At 37.7% G+C, this 20,613-nt stretch overlaps 1 protein-coding gene across 6 annotated transcripts in view; it reads right to left on the minus strand.

Moving 5' to 3' along the window:
- Positions 1–20,613, minus strand: part of PHTF2 (putative homeodomain transcription factor 2) — a 114,514-nt gene that overhangs the window by 86,072 nt on the left and 7,829 nt on the right. For 2 of the 6 annotated variants that reach the window (XM_054505325.2, XM_064575381.1), the window contains one exon: positions 2,058–2,194. The exons of the other annotated variants lie outside the window; for them this stretch is intronic. The gene's annotated coding sequence lies outside the window, so the exon portion shown is untranslated. The remainder of the gene's footprint in view (positions 1–2,057; positions 2,195–20,613) is intronic. 6 annotated transcript variants of the gene reach the window in all.

Genomic DNA, 20,613 nt, shown 5'->3' on the forward strand with positions numbered 1-20,613 from the left:
ATTCTGCAAGCCAGGAACTGGGAAATATTTGTATTTCCTTTTTAAAACATTGCAAACATTTTAGAAAAGGAATGCATGCAATCAGTTTTTGTTGACATTTAAAATAAAAATAGCCACCAGACTATCATAAAATCACAATGTCAATTCCCAACTATATGTACCTGGAGTATTTAGAGATTTCAAAGTTCACCTCCACTGAAGTTTCTCAGTCAGGTGTGGCTACTTTCACTTCTCCCACCAGTTGGGGAAGCTTTCCCTTACTGACTTAAAATCCCCCATTTTGGGTTTTCTGTCCTGGAGACCTCTGGGGGTAATTCATCAGCTTTAACACATTTCATCCCACAAGTTTTTTCCACTGATTCTGCTACAGGACTGTTCATGACAACATTACACCTTCATTATATTTGTTGAGACACATGCTTGTCAAGACACATGTTTTCCAAACTGGTTAGAACTCTCCTTCTCCCCTCTCCTGCCACCCCCCTTGCCAATTGCAAACTACAAAAAAATGGTACAAAAACTATGAGAATGTCAACTTTTCATTTTACCCTCCTTTCACTTCACCCAATCTTTACTGACAAAAATTCCAGATTATCTACCAAGATAAAGATCCTCTCTCCTAATCCCCCAAGAGTGTAAATAATATGCATTTCATATACAAAATGTAAAAGGATTTTTTTATTCACTCCATGTATTAATTGTATGAGATATTTAACATATTTGGGGAATATTTAAGTGGGTACATGTAAGTACTAATAATTTTTTTAAAAAGCTTCAATGGAAGTGAGGAAAACATTGCTTCCTTCAAATAAAATGATCTTTCATTATCTTTTAAGGTAATTTTTAATACACTTTGGTTTATACCAAGCTACACTTAGAAATAAATTTTGAAAATCAACTATAATAGGACACAAGGTATATGGAATGTTATATTTTATTTATATTTATTTGAATCTACAGAAGTAAAAATTCTATTTAAAAAAAACAACACAAGCCTTTCTTCAGTAATGGCAAGGTTTGCTCTGCAAACTCATTTAATAGTTTTTCCATTGTGTCAACCACCTTTCAGTGACACAACTGGCTCATACCTATTTTTAAAACAGGCTTTACAGCATGCTGAGAGAGTGTTCTGAATCAGACATCTGACAAAGCACACCCAGAGCCACCCAAATTTCACATGAATATCAATAACAAGCATAAGTCAACAAATGATTCCATGAATAATTAAGATTATTTCCAAAGCCTTTCCAACTTCTTTGATTCTGACAGTCCAGGAACACAGGTTTACAGTCTATTCTCATGACACTTTGAACCAACTGTTTTAATGCTAAATTATGAAATTAAAATTAATTCACAGGAAAAGAAAAAGAGCATAGAAAGCTTACTGGGTACCTTGAATTGAGAATCTTAATCTTTTTTGATCAACTGATCTGATAGAAGGATGGGTATTAAGATATAGAAATAATCCAATTATAAAACCACAGAGCTAACTGTAGGCATAATATTTAAACCTTGGTATAGACAGTTACTCTGAGCTAATTCTCTCCTTGACACTGCTTTAATCATTACTCCTTGTCAAAACATCTGAAATTATTCTTTACCATGTCAAGGACCAGACAAAATGCACTGATGATGTAAAAGCCCGGGAAGAGGAAAAGGAGGACTACAAGGAGATCGTATGTTAAGTCTGCCTTTATAAAATCTCACTATCAAATAGAGTAATACCCAGGGGTACTCTTTGTAGCCAAAGAAATGGTCACGTTTTTAACCATTCCCTACGTTAGAAAAAAAGGCAGTCTATCAAATACTACATGTTACAATGCACTTCTCTCATTACTCTGAAACAAATTTCTCCGTTCTAGTAACGACTCTCACTGTGCTCGGAAACAACTTATGTCTGTCCCTGACACTTGGCTTTTGCTGTTATTCTCACTCCTTTTCTCCACTCATCCATCCTCTTAAGTCAGTTCAAATCCTACTTACTCTAAGATGAAGCTTCCTACAAGTGTTCACTTGGGAAAGAAGTGTTGAAGCCTGATGGCTCTTCTAGCACTTACCTGTACTGATAAATCTGGTATTTAAATAAAAACGAGGGGTGCCTGGGTGGCTCAGGTCATGATCCCAGGATACTCTGCTCAGCAGGGAGTCTGCTTCTCCCTCTCCCTGCTGCTCCCCCTGCTCGTGCTCTCTGTCTCTGTCAAGTAAATAAGTAAAATCCTAAATAAATAAATAAAAGCAGTATACCTACACGTCATTTGATTATATATAAACACCCTAGAGGGAAAAAAAGAGGCATCTTTCCTCCTTCATGATTCTAATCCTCCAGTACATTATAATATGCAGGAGAGGAAGTAGAGCAGAGAAAAAGCTATGACTAAGTGTCAGGAGAATGGGTTCTAGATCCAAGTTCTGACAGTAAATGCTATGTGCTTTTGAATAAATTTCTGAGTTTTCTGGGCCTTAGTTTCTCACCTAAGAGAATGTTTGCCATCTAGCCAAACATTCCACAAATCAATAAAGGCTAACAATTCCAATAACGTACAGGAGTTTCTCTGAATTCCTTTACTAACTCACCCAAAACACTACTATTAGTTAAATCAATGTTACATATACAGAACTTAATACAGCAGAAACTTTTAGAAAAAATGGAACACGGGCTATTTTTTTTTTAATTTTATTTTTTATTTATCAAAGAGAGAGAGCACAAGCAGGGGGAGTGGCAGGCAGAGGGAGAAGCAGGCTCCCCGCTGAGCAAGGAGCACGATGTGGGACTCGATCGAGCCACCCAGGCATCCCCGAACACAGGTTATTTTTAAAAGGTAGTTTATGTAAATCTCCTTAGGCCCTGATCTCGGTATTCTTTTCAACAACCTTAGATCACTCCCTACTGCCTTTAGAAAACTATTTAGACCCACTACCCTTTAGAATTATATTCAGACCTTCTAAAACCTCACCCTAACCTACTTACCAATATTACTGCTACCATCCATCTTCTCACACATCCTGTTTCAACCACACTACATTTCCCTTTTTTTTTTTTAAGATTTTATTTATTTATTTGACAGAGAGAGACACAGCGAGAGAGGGAACACAAGCAGGGGGAGTGGGAGAGGGAGAAGCACAGGCTTCCCGCAGAGCAGAGAGCCCGATGCGGGGCTCGATCCCAGGACCCTGGGATCATGACCTGAGCTGAGAAGGCAGACGCTTAACGACTGAGCCACCCAGGCGCCCCTACACTACATTTCCTACACTTTCTACCTCTGTGCCCAAATTAACACGTCTTTCCAAAACACAAGGGATTTCCAGAAGAAGGCCTCCTAAATTCCACTTTCTCTACGGGTTTCTCCCAAATTCCTCCACTAAAGATTGCTTATCCTGTTCTATGTTCCCATTATACTTAATATATTGTTTTGTTTTTTATGTACTTGTTGATATGTGCCCCCATCCCATCCATAAATTTGAGAGCAGTCTAATGTCTTCGTTATCTCTGAATTCTTCTGTAGCTTTTTTGTATATATTAAACACAATGTTTACAAACCAAATTTAAAAATTGCTAGCCAAAATACCCTCACAGATGAACCAATTTAAGGACCAGAACTGAAAATTCTACCTGTTCCAACTCCTGTACTACCGCGACCTGTGCATAAACACAAAAACACACTCTTTCCTAACACTAAGAGGTATAAAAATATTGTGGGGATGCCTGGGTGGCTCGGTCGTTAAGCGTCTGCCTTCGGCTCAGGTCATGATCCCAGGGTCCTGGAATCGAGCCCTACATCAGGCTCCCTGCTCAGCGGGGAGCCTGCTTCTCCCTCTCCCACTCCCCCTGCTTGTGTTCCCTCTCTCGCTGTGTTTCTCTCTGTCAAATAAATAAAGAAAACTTTAAAAAAATATATTGTGAAGTATAATAAATACGGCGGGTTTTTACTGACATGTCAATCAACCAATATGTAGATAAATCTGTAGATTTAAAAAGTACAATGAAAAGGAGTTAAAGCCAAACCTGCCACATCGAGTCTAACTTCATTTCTAAATGCTAAAATTAAATATAACTCAGTTGCTTCCTCCACAGCTAAAATAACCAATTTCTTTACTTCAGAAACTAGGAACAAAGCGGTCCTGTCCTTAAAAAGATAAGAAATGCTAAGGTTCAAATCAAAATTTTTATGCTGATACTGAAAACAGTGAAACTGTGGTAGAGGGAACATGGTATCGGCAAAAGGAAATCTACTAGTTCCCAGGCTGCTATTTTCTAATCATGTGACCTATAAATTGTTACAATTTCTTAGAAAGTTTTTAAGCTGGAATGAGGATATGATTTCATGGAAATCTTGTGAGGAATAAATACCACATACTACATGTTTAAAGTTGTTTTCAATCTTAGGATAGAAAAATGAAAAGCAAAATGAGGTCTAATAAAAAGAGCTATCTATTTCCTCTTACACCAACCAGTTCATAAAAAGAATATTTATAATTTTTATTTTCCTGCATGGCACCAATGTCTGTGTATTTTAGGCTAGAGGATAAAAGCTAATTGGAAAATTATAGGCAAGTAACTTCTCTCTAAAGCTGTATGTTCAAAAACATTTTGGGCTATTGTGAAATCTAAGAGAATCTCTAGAGTTCTCATCTTAATACTACCCACAAAGACCTCTGTGAACTTCCTGATGGGTACAACCAACCCACCCTGTATGTCCTTTAATGCAACTCTGTAAATTTCAGGGTATCTTAACCTTAGCATATACCCACAACATCTCTACTATTTCTGAAGAATTCTTTTGTGCTTTTTTAAAAAAAAACACTTAATACTTTTATTTAACTGTTGTGCCACTTGGAAAAATCAAATAGTTATAATCCATTTAAATGGTTTAAATTCCTCATTTACTCCCAAGAAATTTTTGCCATCAACCAACCAGGCTCCATTCAAATATGGATATGTTATTATTGGCCTCTAGTAGAAACATTAACTAAATAAGTGGTCCAGGTACTCTTTATCAAAATAATAATGCACTAAATAATATTCAAATGGCTTAAAGATTTAATAGATCTTAAAAATGATTTTACTTAGGGCGCCTGGGTAGCTCAGTTGGTTAAGCGACTGCCTTCGGCTCAGGTCATGATCCTGGAGTCCTGGGATCGAGTCCCGCATCGGGCTCCCTGCTCAGCAAGGAGCCTGCTTCTCCCTCTGGCCCTCCCCCCTCTCATGTACTCTCTCTTTCTCATTCTCGCTCTCTCAAATAAATAAATCTTTAAAAAAAAATGATTTTACTTAGAGATTAAAAAATGTTAACTATACCTCATCAAAAATGCTATGAATAAAATTTGAAAATCATTACTTCAGAGATATTTAATCCAGTGTCTGATCATCTAATAAAAATACTTATTTACCAACATTACAAATACTGCACTATTCTAAGCACTGAGGATACAGTGAACAAGAAACAAGGTCCCCGTCATGATGAAACTTACACTTCAAAGAGAAAAGATAGAAAATGAACAACAAACAAGATAATTTTGTGCTGAAGAAGTGCCAGGAAGGACATAGGGAGAGATGACTGGGATGCGGTGGGAAGTTTTGAAAATAGTGGTCAAAGAAGTCCCCGTGAGATGACATGGGAATTGAGATCTGAAGGATGAGAAGAGCCAACTACACAAAGAATTGAGAAAGGGCATCCTGAGCAGAGGGAGGAGCAAACACAAGACCTTGAGGTGGGAATGAGCTTGGTATTTTTAAGGAACAGAAAGGAAGCCAATGTGCCACAAGTATAATGGACATAAGTGACAGTGGTTCAAGACGGAGTATGAAAGGGGGCATGGGATCACAGGTACCTGCTCTTTGGAGTGCCTTTCTATTTGCTAGATGGGATGCCACCCAATTCAAGAATCACTGAACAAAGCCAACTGAATCTTTAAAATCACTCAGCTGAATTTTGTTTTTTAACAAAACTAACAACAGTTGCACTTTTACTTCTGTTAGTCCTAACAGAGGAAGTAAAGGGAAGACACCCAGTTTCACTTCTTATAAATTGAAGATACTAAACAGAAAATACAGGACCATAAATTAAGTTCTGTGAACCCGTTACAAATACCTCCAAGAAAAAAAAAATAAAATGCATTTTCCCTCCTCAAATTGATTCCTTTTTTACTGTCTACCCAATCTGCTCTTCAAGCACAGAACCCTAGAATCCTTCTTGTCTCTCTCCCTTTCCTACTACCACCCATTCGGTATCTGGCACATAGGAACCATTTAGTAAATATGAAGGAATAAATTAATATAGTCTATTTGTCATACTGCCAAAAACACCTCTCATATAACCCCTCCCTGACCCACTAGCAGACCTGGTGCAAGTCCACATCATCTATTTTTTTTTTTTTTTAAGATTTTATTTATTTATTTGACAGAGAGAATGAGATAGAGCATGAGAGGGGGGAGGGTCAGAGGGAGAAGCAGACTCCCTGCTGAGCAGGGAGCCTGATGTGGGACTGGATCCCGGGACTCCAGGATCATGACCTGAGCCGAAGGCAGTCGCCAAACCAACTGAGCCACCCAGGCGCCCGTCCACATCATCTATTACCAGGACTATTCTAACAGCCTCTTACTACTTCTTCATTTTCTAAACTCCCGACCTCATCATGTCTATCTCCTCCTTAAAATTATCTAATGATTTCCCATTGCCTAAGAAAATAGTTTAATCAGTACAGTAAACAAAAGATCTTTTTTTTTAACAACCTAATCACAGATTTATCACCTTTACAATCAGTAGCATCTATCATCTTTATCTTCTCCCATGCACAACCTCTCACCTACCCTCTCCAATCTGCCATCCATATACATATCCTACAATCTAGCCATGTGGGCTTCTTTTTTTTTTTTTTTTTAATTTTTTATTTATTTGCAAGAGAGAGAATGAGAGACAGAGAGCATGAGAGGGAGGAGGGTCAGAGGGAGAAGCAGACTCCCTGCTGAGCAGGGAGCCTGATGTGGGACTCGATCCCGGGACTCCAGGATCATGACCTGAGCCGAAGGCAGTCGCTTAACCAACTGAGCCACCCAGGCACCCGCCATGTGGGCTTCTTAATGGACCATACATTTTCATGCTTGCCTTCTAGTCCTTGCCATTTTTTCTCTGTCTAAAATAATTTTCTCTCTGTTCTGACCTACTTGACAAGTCATATCAGATTCTTCTACGCCACGATCATCAGGAAATTAAATTATAAGAACATATCAGCAGTGGTGTTCAAATGACTTAATTACTTAAAGAGTAATTTTAGATTTAAGCATTTCAAACTAGCAGGGAAAAAAAGGCAGACTAAACACAGGCATCTAACTTTACTCCTTTACAATATATAACTGAAAACAAAAGATGGGTTGGCTTGGTGATGGGTATTAAAGAGGGCACGTACTGAATGGAGCACTGGGAGTTATACGCAAACAATGAATCATGGAACTCTACATCAAAAACTAATGATGTAATGTATGGTGATTAGCATAACATAATAAAATAAAAAAATAAAATAAAAATTAAAATGAAGCTTGAAATAAGATATATGATTAGTAACTGACCTAGAAGGTCTGAGACAGCAGAAAACAACAGTAGACCAAGGAGAGTATCAACCCAGTTTACACCATAAAAACCAACAAATTTTCAAAGACTATGGCACAGGTTCCACTTGAAGTGGGAGTAAAGGTGGGACTGAAAGGAGGTCTAGTTGAAAGCTATTAAAACAGCAGATCCGCATTCTCACTGCATACCACTGTGTGACTATTTCTCCATGTTCCTGCAGATGACAAAGTCCTATGTGTATCTCTACAAAGACAGGTAAGTAAAATTTATCAACTAAAAAAGTTAAAAGTATTTGCCTCTGGAAAAGGGAAAATGTGGGTAAGGTGCTCTAGGGCTGTTATTTTTCCTAAACTTTGTATAACCATCTCTTTGTGATATTTTGATTCATAGTAAGAAATGTAGTTGACCCTTGAACACAAGGGTCGGAGCACAGATCCCCCTGCAAAGCTGAAAATCCACACGTAACTTCTGACCTCCCCAACACTTAACTACTAATAGCCTGCTGTTGACTGGAAGCCTTACTGATAACATAAACAGTGGATTAACACAAATCTTGTCTGTTGTATGTATCATATACTGTATTCCTACAGTAAAGGACACTAGAAAAAAGAAAATCATAAGGAAGAAAAAATTAATTTGCAGTACCATATTTATGAAAAAAAAATTTGCATATAAGTGTACTCACGGAATTCAAACCCCTGTTGCTGAAGGGTCAACTGTATTTGGTCTTCATTCCTATTACCAGCCCAGAGCTCTTAAAACCCTTTGAATTTCCTATGATGAGAGTGATAAAGGTGTGTTTTGTTGTAATAGGGTGACTTTTGGAAAGCACCTAAACAAGGGTACTGGCTGCCAGCGGAGTCAACCATGTGATTAAAGGGTTGGAACTTTCAGTCTTGTACTCCCTACCTTCCCCCAACCTCCTGCAAGCAGAGAGCGGCTGGAGATTGAGTTCAACTGCCAATGGTCAATGATTTAATCAATCATGCCTATATAATCAAGCCTCCATAAAAACCCAAAAGTAGGGGCGCCTGGGTGGCTCAGTCATTAAGCGTCTGCCTTTGGCTCAGGTCATGATCCCAGGGTCCTGGGATCGAGCCCCACATCGGGTCCCCCACATCGGGCTCCCTGCTCAGCGGGGAGTCTACTTCTCCCTCTCCCACTCCCCCTGCTTGTATTCCCTCTCTCGCTGTGTCTCTCTCTGTCAAATAAATAAATAAAATCTTAAAAAAAAAAAAAACAACCCAAAAGTACATGATTCAGAGAGCTTCCAGGTTGGTGAACATGTGGAGATTTGGGGAGAGTGGTGTGCTCAGACAGCATGGAAGCTCTGTGCCCTTTCCCCATATCATGTCCTATGTATCTCATACCTATCTGTTCCTAAGTTATATCTTTTTGTAAAAAACCAGTAATCTAGTAAATACAATGTTTCTCTGAGTACTGTGAGCTGCTCTAGCAAATTAACTGAACTCCAGGAGGGGTCATGGGAACCTCCAATCTATAGGTAAGTAAGAAGCACTGGTAACAACCTGGACTTGTGACTGGCATGGGGGGGGGGGGCAGGTAGCAGTCTTGTGGGACCGAACCCTTAACTGGTAGGATGTGATGTTACCTCCAGGTGATAGTGTCAGAATTGAGGTGAATTACAGGACACCCAGCTGATGCTAGAGAATTGCTTGATGGTGCGGGAAGAACATACACACTGGAATTGGTACCAGAATTATACTCTTAAGATACATATTTGCAGAACTTTGATAAAATTACAAGTTTTAGATTTCAATTTCCAAATAGTTACAGTTTCAGTAAACTGGAATCCTAGTATTCATAAATATGATTTGGTTATATAAATATCTTCCAAAATATTCATTTAACATTTTGGACAACCACCTCTTACCTAATATAGTCTTCATTATTCACAATTCTGCTATATACAAATTTGCCTGCTATCTAATTTTTAATTTGTAAGCTCAAAATCAATACTCATAGTGCTTTCCTAATCATTTCCAGACATGTACAGAGTAGCAAAAAAATTGAGATGTCTGATGTGCAGGTTACCAGCTGAGATCGAACAAGATGATGCTCTGTCTTCTTAAGACAGCTTTCATACTATAATTAAGTATCCTTTTTGTGGTCTGTTTTGTGACAATTTTTCAATTTTTGCTTTTTGTTGCTAATTTTTTTTTGTTTAAAATGGCCCCCAAGGGTAGGGCTGAAGTGCTGTCTAGTGTTCCTAATGAAAGAAGGCTTTGAGAGGAAAACACAGGCAGTAACCTCTTTGACCTTGGCTGCAGCAACTTCTTGCTGGACACGTCTCCAAATGCAAGGGAAACAAAAGCAAAATATGAACTATTGGGACTTCATCAGGATAAAATGCTTTTGCAGGGGCGCCTGGGTGGCTCAGTCGTTGAGCCTCTGCCTTCGGCTCAGGTCATGATGCCGGGGTCCTGGGATCGAGCGCCACATCGGGCTCCCTGCCTGCTTCTCCCTCTCCCACTCCCCCTGCTTGTGTTCCTCTCTCACTGTGTCTCTCTCTGTCAAATAAATAAATAAAATCTTTAAATAAATAAATAAAATGCTTTTGCACAGCAAAGGAAATAGTTGACAAAACTAAAAGGCAACCTACAGAATGGGAGAAGATATTTGCAAATGACTTAACAGATAAAAGGCTAGTAGCCAAAACCTATGAAGAACTTATCATATTCAACACCCAAAAAGCAAAAATTCCAATCAAGAAATGGGCAGAAGACATGAACAGTCATTTCTCCAAAGAAGGCATACAGATGGCCAGCAGGCACATAAAAAATGCTCAATATCAGGCGCCTAGGTGGCTCAGTTGGTTAAGCGACTGCCTTCGGCTCAGGTCATGATCCTGGAGTCCCGGGATCGAGTCCAGCATCGGGCTCCCTGCTCGGCAGGGAGTCTGCTTCTCCCTCTGACCTTCCTCCCTCTCATGCTCTCTGTCTCTCATTCTCTCTCTCTCAAATAAATAAATAAAATCTTTAAAAAAAAAAATGCTCAATATCACTTGGAATCAGGGAAATACAAATCAAACCACAATGAGATACCACCTCACACCGGTCAAAATGACTAAAATTAACAACTCAGGGAACAACAGATGTTGCCGAGAATATGGAGAAAGGGGAACCCTCTTACACTGTTGGTGGGGATGCAAACCGGTGCAGCCACTCTGGAAAATAGTAAGGAGGTTCCTCAAAAAGCTAAAAATAGAACTACCCTACGACCCAGCAATTGCACTACTAGGTATTTATCCAAAGGATACAAACATAGTGATCTAAAGAGGCACATGCACCCCAAAGGTTTATAGCAGCAATGTCCACAATAGCCAAAATATGGAAAAAGCCCAGATGTCCATCAACAGATGAATGGATAAAGATGTGGTGTATATATATGTATATATGTGTGTGTGTGTGTACACACAATGGAGTATTACTCAAAAAGCCATCAAAAAGAATGAAATCTTGCCATTTGCAATGATATGGATGGAACTAGAGGGTGATGCTAAGTGAAATAAGTCAAAGACAAATACCTATGATTTCACTCAAATGTGAAACAAAACAGATGACCATAGGGGAAGGGAAGGAAAAATAAAATAAGATGAAAACTGAGAGAGAGGCAAACCATAAGAGATGCTGAACTTTAGGAAACAAACTGAGGGTTGCTGGAGGAGAAGTGGGTGGGGGGGTCTGAGGTAATTGGGTGATAGGCATTAAGGAGAGCACGTGATGTAATGAACACTGGGTGTTATATGCAGCTGATAAATCCCTAAATTCTACCCCAGAAACTAATAATACAGTATACATTAACTAAATTGAATTTAAATAAAAAAATTTTTAAAAAGAAGGCTTTGCTATATACCTTATGAAGAAAATGTGTGTTAGATAAGTTTCATTTACATATGAGTTATAGTGCTGTTGACCATGAATTCAATGTTAATAAACCAACAATAAAAAATAAATAAGATGTCTTTAAACAGTAATACATATGAAACAAGGTTATGTATTGATCAGTTGATGAAAATGTTGTGACCGGTGGCTAACAGAAACTTAACCCTGTATTTCCCCTAGGAGCTATGCTTTAATGTTCATGAATTCAATGTTTGCTGCCACCTTATAGAACACAACTACTGTGAATAACAAGAATCAACTGTAATTGGACTTAGTGACTGGGCTTAGTTCTCAGAAAGCAGATGGAGAGTTAATGGTAAAGTAGAAAATGAGAACTAAATTGTGTTCCCTGAGTTTTCTTATCCTATAGTTACAGTGGCCAATTTAAAACTAGGATTTATGGCTTTTATGCACCAGAATACTTCTTAGGGGACAAATTATCTTTGGAAACCAAGTCATTTTTAAAATGATGAACACGCTGCTGGTCAACAAATCTCACTATTTTATGTAACACCATTATTAATATGTCCACATCATCAAGTCAGGATTAATAAAAATGAAATCTGGGGGCTTTGTTCCTTATTACTACTAACTACCAAGCCAAGTGGCCTAAACTGCCTGGAAACTCAAGAATGCAACACAATTTAACAGCCACTAAACTTACAACATTTTTTTTGGTAAGATTTTATTTACTTGAGACAGAGAAAGAACATGAGCCGGAGGACAGGGGCAAGGGAGAGGAAGAGTGAGAAGCAGACTCCCCACTGAGCAGGGAACCCGATGAGTATCGTGACCTGAGATGAAGGCAGACACTTAACCAACTGAGCCACCCAGGCGTCCCTAAACTGACAATATTCTTCTAATCTGAGGGAATTTTCTATAAATCAAGAAACCAATAGTTCAATTTCCAGCCCATTCAAATCCATACCACAGAGAAAAGTACTCTATAAACATGCTACAACTACTACTTAAACCAGAATCATTAGCTCAACTACGTATAGTTTATTCTTTTCATTTTTGCCTTATCTTTTCAACAATAAAAGGCCAGAGTAGGTGCTCAACAACTGCAACTATTCCATTTCTCTTCTCTCTGTCACAGCAAAGCTTTGCTATCTCTTCCAATTCCTCCACCCTCTCTCTTCAATCCAACCATGCCTTTACTCCCCACACCCTACTGAAAGCTCTCTTTAAGGATACCAATGACTTCTAGTTGCTAAATCCAATGGTCATTGTACTCAACCTACCTGCAGTATATGATGTAGCCGATTATGTTCCCTCCTCTTGGAACACTTTATTTATGCCGCTTCTTATTTATGTAGCTTCTAGGAAACCTCTCTTGGGTTTGCTCCTAACTGTCTGGCTACTACTCAGTTTCTTTGCTGGCTTTCTTCTTCTCCCTGAGCTCAGCACTTGGACATCTTCTCTGGCTTTATTTAGTCCCTTGATGATCACTTCAGGTACCTTGGTTTAAATACCAGGTATGTAGATTCCATCGGCAGCCTAACCTGTCCCCTAAATCTACTGGTTTAGAAAAACTCAGATAAAAGTTTCCTTACTTAAGGACGTCTCAGAGCCTTCTCCTGTGCATTATAAATATCCAAAAGAAGAGTATGTACACGTTATGTCTTACACTTATTTAGAACAGAATCTTTTCCTCATGATGCATCTTGTGAGACATACAATTAACTAAGCCACTAAATATAGCATACTAAGCTGTCTTTCAAGTAGTTCCAAATTCCCACAGCATGAATTAATTATATAAAAATGGGCAAACTTTCCCTCTGATTTTACAGAGGTAATAACTGAGTTTGAAGTTTTCAAGGCAGCTCACTCCATTAAAAGAGTTTGCCTCAGTTTTCCTTATGCAGAGAGAAATTATGTCTCTCTTAAGCTCCATTCACCTGTATTAGTTATACACTCTAAATGAGTACAAAATATATTTACCACATCTTCAGGCTTCGAATAAAATAATATAATAAATATATACTATTGTTAATCTTTCTTTTCCCAGACTAAATGTTGGTAGCTCCTTCAACTGTTCTTCATAGAACATGATTTCCATTCCTCTCACCATCCAAGTCATCTTCCTCCCCAGATAAGATATAAATAATTCCTGAAATCTAGTTGGTCAACAAAATAATCTGTTTATCTGAAGAATACAAAACACAGTAGACTTATAACTTCTATTAATTGGGACAGGGTCACTTGGTTATGCAGCTTAAGAATATATTCACTTTTTTATTCTTAGCAGCCATGACACTGCTTAACTCAATAATCCTTTCTGAAAATAAAGGTGTATTACACAGATCCACACACAATACATACTCATATATACACATTTAGCTATGTCCGCTAAGAGGGCCTAGAAGCAATGATTCCTTAATAGCAATAAGCACATGTAGCAACCAGATCTCTAAATACCATTCTACAGTAAAAGAAACCAAGGCTGCTTAGAGAAATGTCTGATTCTAGTTGGCACAGAGACAGTACAAAATGATTCTGGAACATCTCATGGGGTCAGAAGTTAAGAAGGCTCAAAGAATGATAGGGACATTGCCAAAAGTTAAAGTAAGAATCAATGAGTCTATACTGATATGAATGAATGAATGAATGAATGAGAGGGAAGCTTTTCGATATAGCAGGAAGCCAGCTAACACAGAAGAAATTAGAGAATTAGGAAAAAAAAAGTCACCATTTGGCAACAATCTTTTTACCCAGTTTTACTGAGATATAATTGATACAGAACACTGCATAAGTTTAAGTTGTACAACATGATTTGATATATGTATATATTGTGAAATGATCACAATAAATTTGGTTAACATCGATTACCTCAATTACAATTTTTTTCCTTGTGATGAGAACTTTTTTTGGGGTAGGCTCTACACCCAACGTGGCACTTGAACTCACAACCCCTAGATCAAGAGTTGCATGCTCTACTGACTGAGCCAGTCATGCACCTCTATGATAAGAACCTTTTTTTTTTTTTTTTTTTAAGTAGGCTTCATGTCCAGCGTGGAGCCCAATGTGGGGCTTGAACTCATAACCCTGAGACCAAGACTTGAGCTGAGATCAAGAGTCAGACACTTAGCCAACTGAACCAACCCAGGCACCCCTGTAATGAGAACTTTTAAGCAACCATCTTAATAATGGATTCATGTAAGAAACAGCAATAAATATTAAAGCTAACACACAAGTTTGAGAGTAATAGGATATTTACATAATCAAAATATCTCCAAAGATATTTACTAGCTACAAAGAGTGACTCTGGAGAAACCTGGCAGGTGTCACCTTAACTAAATGATCAAAGTTATCATCACCTGTAACATGAGAAATTGCAGCATTTGCTTCTTGATATAATGTACTGTGAAAAACACAACATTATATCTGTGGTATCCCTGCCCAAAGTATATAACCTGAATCCAATCATGGGAGAAAAATCAACCAAACTAAAACGGAAGGCCATTCAACAAAATAACATCTTAACACTTCAAAAAATGTCAGTATCATGAAATACAAAGAAAGGCTTAAGAAATATTCCAGTTTAAAGGAAACTAAAGAGACCTGAAGACTACATACAGAATGTGATCCTGGATTTTCTTTTGCTATCTGAAGAGTATTGTGACAACTGGTGAAATGTGAATAAAATCAGCAGATTAAATAATAGTTATTGTATCTATGTTAATTTCCTGATTTTTGATCACTTGCACTTTGCTTATGTTGGTGAATCGTCTTGTTTTTAGGAAATAAAACTGAGGTATGTGGAAGTAAAGGAGTATCATGACTCAAATGAGTCAGGAAAAAAATAATATATATATACATATACGTGTATGTGTGTGTGTACACATATGGATAAAAGGATAAAGCAAATGTAGGAAAATGTTAATATACAGTTAATCTTGGTTGAAGGGCACACAGAAATTCTTTATACTATTCTTTTTTAAAGATTTCATTTATTTTAGAGAGAGAAAGCATGAACAGGGGGAGGGACAGAAGGAGAGGCAGAGAGAGAATCCCAAGTAGACTCCCCACTGAGCGTGGAGCCTGATGCAGGGCTCAACCTCAGGACTCCAATATCATGACCTGAGCCTAAATCAAGAGTCAGATGCTCAACCAATGGAGTTACCCAGGCACCCCTATACTTTTCTTATATAACTTCCTTAAAGTTTGAAATTATGTCAAAATAAAAAAGAAATAGCTATAATAAGCTTTAGTTCAGTTTTAAAATACCTCCTTTTTCATGTTAATTTTCTATACACAAACTATCAACTTAATATACATAAAGCCGTCCTCAAGCTTATTTTCTCATTTAGTATGGTTGCAGTGATGGAAAAGAATAGGATAAGCACAAGAGAACTATCCCTATGTTTTGATTTTACAAATTTACAAATCCACCTCCATCAAAAGAAAAAGGTCATACTCAGTTGCCTATGATCAATGAGGAGACAGATTTTTAGATACACTCTTCTAATATCTTAAAGCCCATTTCCTCCAGAGATTTTTAACAGTGTATTTAATACCTATTACTTCAAAGGTTAAGTTAAAATGATTGCTCAAAATATAAACTAAAACTCTGGATCATAGCAGCATTTTTAGTCATTGTTACAAGTATTTTCCAATGATGATAAAAACTGAATAATTATACTCTTAGAGAAATAAACACTTCTCATTAATTTCCCCTAGTAATAATCTAGTCATGTTTTTCACACTCACACAATTTTTTTTTTTTTTTTTAAAGATTTTTATTTATTTATTTGACAGAGAGAGAGACAGTGAGAGCAGGAACACAAGCAAGGGGGGTGGGAGAGGGAGAAGCAGGCTTCCTGCCGAGCAGGGAGCCCGATGTGGGACTCGATCCCAGGACCCTGGGATTGTGACCTGAGCCGAAGGCAGACGCTTAACGACTGAGCCACCCAGGCGCCCCACACTCACACAATTTTTGTCATGAGAACTGGGTTTATAAAAGAAGAAAATGCAATTAGTTGCTCACCTTTTAACTCATCATACTTTCATACATTTGTTTTAAACGAAATAGAAATGGTAAGGGGGATGAACATAGACACATTCATCCAGTCAAAACATACGGTATATTTTGGTTCTGGATATGCAAAGCTAATACATTCTGAAATCATGGGACTTAATTAAAACAATAAAAAAATGGTACTTTATGTACTTACTTTAAAACTTAATATACAGGGACTTCCATTTCTAACCATGATGGAGTATCAGGGACCAGATTAATCTCCCCATCTTAAATACTAAAAACATGGACACAATAGTGAAAAGTTTTCAGACATTGGGCAACAGGCAGCACAATCTCTGAAAGAGGTAATAAAAGTAAGCCGGATGACTTCCCAAGGGTAGAGTTTCCAGGATACAATACTAAGATAGGAAAATCAGATCCAGACAGACTCCCCAAATTGAGAAGACAGATAAGGGGGTTCAGGGATACCAAGGCAGCTACAGTTCCCAGGGCAAAGTACCAGGAAGGAGAAAAAAGCACAAAGAAAGCTCTGGAATTCTGTAGAACATTTCCCCTGAGTCTCCTGCTGAATACTGATCAGCACATGTATGCAAGGAAACTATCTGAAACCAGGGATAGAACCACCAGAAAGGAGCAAGGAGAACAATTACCAAAGTTCACCTAGGGATGATAAGAGTTCACAGAGTGAAGAAATCCTGTAACAATGGGCAATAGCTAGAATATCCAGGAGGGCATTGTGCCTGTACTAGGAACAAATTAGCCTTGTACTAAAGGATGCTCAGGTCTCACCTAACGAAACTTAAAAAACAAGCCTTAGAAAATTAAACTGTTTCTAAGTAACTTAACTATATCTCAGAAGAAATCTCAAAATATTAAAAATAATACAAAGGAAAGGCAGCTCCAAACAACAAAATTCACAATGTCTGATATCCAAACAAAAATTAGCAAGCATGCAAAGAAAAAGGAAAATACAATCCATCATAAGGAGAAAAATCAGTTCTAAAAACGGACCCAGGAATAACAGAAGTGATAGGATAAGTAAGGAAGGACATTAAAACCAGTGTCTTATATAAAACATTGCTGAAAAAAATTAAAGGAAGCAAAAGTAAATGGAAAGCAACCTTATGTTCATGGATTGGAAGACTTAGTATTATTAAAGAAGTCCACACTATCCAAAGTGATCTACAGATTCAGTGCAATTTCTATCAAAATTCCACAGTATTTTTTTGCAAAAATAAAAAATCCATCCCGGGGCGCCTGGGTGGCTCAGTCATTAAGTGTCTGCTTTCGGCTCGGGTCATGATCCCAGCGTCCTGGGATTGAGCCCTGCATCAGGCTCCCTGCTCAGCAGGAAGCCTGCTTCTCCCTCTCCCACTCCCCCTGCTTGTGTTCCCTCTCTCGCTGTGTCTCTGTCAAATAAATAAATAAAATCTTAAAAAAAAAAAATACATCCTGAAATTCATACGGAATCTCAAGGGACCCCAAATAGACAAAATAATTTTGAAAAAGAGGAAGAAAGTAGAAGGACTCACAATTTATTTCAAAACATATTACAAAGCTATACTAACCAAAACAGTGTACTACTGACATAAAGGCAGACAAAAAGACCAATGGAATAGAACAGAGTCCAGAAATAAACCCTCACATATATGGTCAAATGATCTTTGACAAGAATGCAAAGACTACTCAGTGCAAAAGAATACACTCTTCGACAACTGATGCTGGGAGAACTAGAGAGTCACGTGCAAAAAAATGCACGTGACTCTCTAGTTACAGAAATTAACAAAAAATGAATAAAGAGCTAAAACTATTAAACTCCTAGATTAACTAAGGGGCAAAACTCCAGGATTTTGGACTTGGCAATGATTTCTTGGATATGACACCAAAAGTACAGACAACAACAGCAAATATAAATAGGACTATATCGAACTTAAAACTTTTATGCATCAAAGGCTACAATCAACAGAGTGAAAAGCATATAGAATGGAAGAAAATATTTGCAAATTATATAACTGATAAGGAGTTAATAACCAGAATATATAAAGAACTCCTTCTTAACAACAAAAAATCACTCAATTAAAACACAGGCAAAAGACCTGAATAGACATTTCTCCAAAGATGATGTACAAATGCCAACAAGCATATGAAAAGGTGCTCAACATCCCTAGTCATCAGGGAAATACAAATCAAAACCATGAGATATCATTTCACACCCATTAAGATAGCTACTATCAACAAAACTGAAAATAACAACTGTTGGCAATGATGTAGAAAAACTGGAACTCTTTTGTACTGTTAGTGGAATGGTAAAATAGTGCAACCACTATGGAAAACAGTATAGAGGTTCCTCAAAAAATTAAAAACAGAATTACCTTATGACCCAGCAATCCCACTTCTGGATATATATCTAAAAGGAGTGAAGGCTTGGTCTTGAAAAGATATTTGCATACCCATGTTCAGAGCAGCACTATCCACAATAACCAAGAGGTAGAAGTAAGCCAAACATCTACCAATGGATCACTGGATACAGAAAATGATGTATATACGTACAATAAGATATTATTCAGCCTTAAAGGAAATCCTGTCATAAACTACAACATGGATGAATCTTGAGGACATTATGCTAAATGAAATAAATCAGTCACAAAAAGACAAATACTGTATGATTCCATTTATATAAGGTACCTAGTATAGTCAAATTCATAGAGACAGAAAGTAGAAGAGTAGGTACCTGGATCTGGGGGGAGAAGAAAAGAGGAGATATTTCAGATTTGTAAGATGAAAAAGTTCTGGGGCGCCTAGGTGGCTCAGTCAGTTAAGCATCTGCCTTCGGCTCAGGTTGTGGTCCCAGGGTCCTGGGATCAAGCTCTGCATCGGGCTCCCTGCTCAACGGGGAGCCAGCTTCTCCCTCTCCCTCTGCCTGCCACTTCCCCTGCTTGTGTGTGCTCTCTCTCTCTCTCTGTGTCAAATAAATAAATAAAATCTAAAAAAAAATTTTTTTTAAAAAGATGAAAAAGTTCCAGACAGTTGTTTCACAACAATGTGAATATACTTAAAACTCTCAAATTGGTTAAGTAAAAAGGGTGAAAATGGTTAAGATGGTAAATTTTATGTGACGTATTTTTAACCATGATTTAAAAAAAAAAACAACCCGTCTATTATAGACTCCATATATTTAAGAAAGTAAAAGAAGAAAACATGACCACTGTTAAGGAAAGACATGGAAGATATAAACAAGATTCAAATCAAACTTTTAGAGATGAAAAATACAATGTTTAACGAGAAAAATACAATGGATAAGATTAACAGCAGATTAGAAATCAGTAGAAGAAAATGTTAGTAATTTTGAAGACATAGCAATAGACATTCAAATTGAAACAAGGAGGGGAAGAAAAAAACCCAAAAAACAAAAAAACCCAGGATCAGTTAGGTGTGGAACAATATCTATTTGTCAATGTATGTGTAACTGGAGTACCAGAATGAAAGGAGAGAGTGAAGGAAGAGAGAAAAACTATTTGAAGAAATAATGGCCAAAATTTTTCTAAATTTGATGACAATGACAAATCCACACACCCAAGAAGCTCAACTAACCCTAAGCATAAGAAACATAAAACTACACCAAAGCACATCATAATAAAAGTGCTTTAGGGCGCCTGGGTGGCTCAGTTGGTTAAGCGACTGCCTTCGGCTCAGGTCATGATCCCGGAGTCCTGGGATCGAGTCCCACATTGGGCTCCCAGCTCAGCAGGGAGCCTGCTTCTCCCTCTGACCCTATCCCCTCTCATGCTGTTTCTCTCTCTCTCTCAAATAAATAAATAAATAAAAGCTTTAAAGAGTGCTTTAAACCAGTGGTAAAGAGATCATTCTAAAAGTAGCCAGAGACCAAAAACACTTTCAGTATAAAGAAATAAAGATAACAGTAGATTTCATGTCAGAAAAATGCAAATGAGAAAATAGCGGAGCATCATTAAAGTCGTATCATTAAAGTCCTGAAAGAAAAAAACTGTCCATCTAGAATTCTATACCCAGTAAAAATACATTTGAAAACTGAAGTACAAAAAAAAAGGGGGGGGGGTTCAGACATATAAAAGCTGAAAAAACTCTCAGCAGTAGTTCAACTTACAATAAATGCTAAAGGTAATCATAGGCAGAAGGAAAA

The sequence above is a fragment of the Mirounga angustirostris genome, unplaced genomic scaffold, assembly GCF_029215605.1.
Source record: "Mirounga angustirostris isolate CCGP_5_RB_7025 unplaced genomic scaffold, mMirAng1.0.hap1 SCAF_12, whole genome shotgun sequence".
Lineage (NCBI taxonomy): Eukaryota > Metazoa > Chordata > Mammalia > Carnivora > Phocidae > Mirounga > Mirounga angustirostris.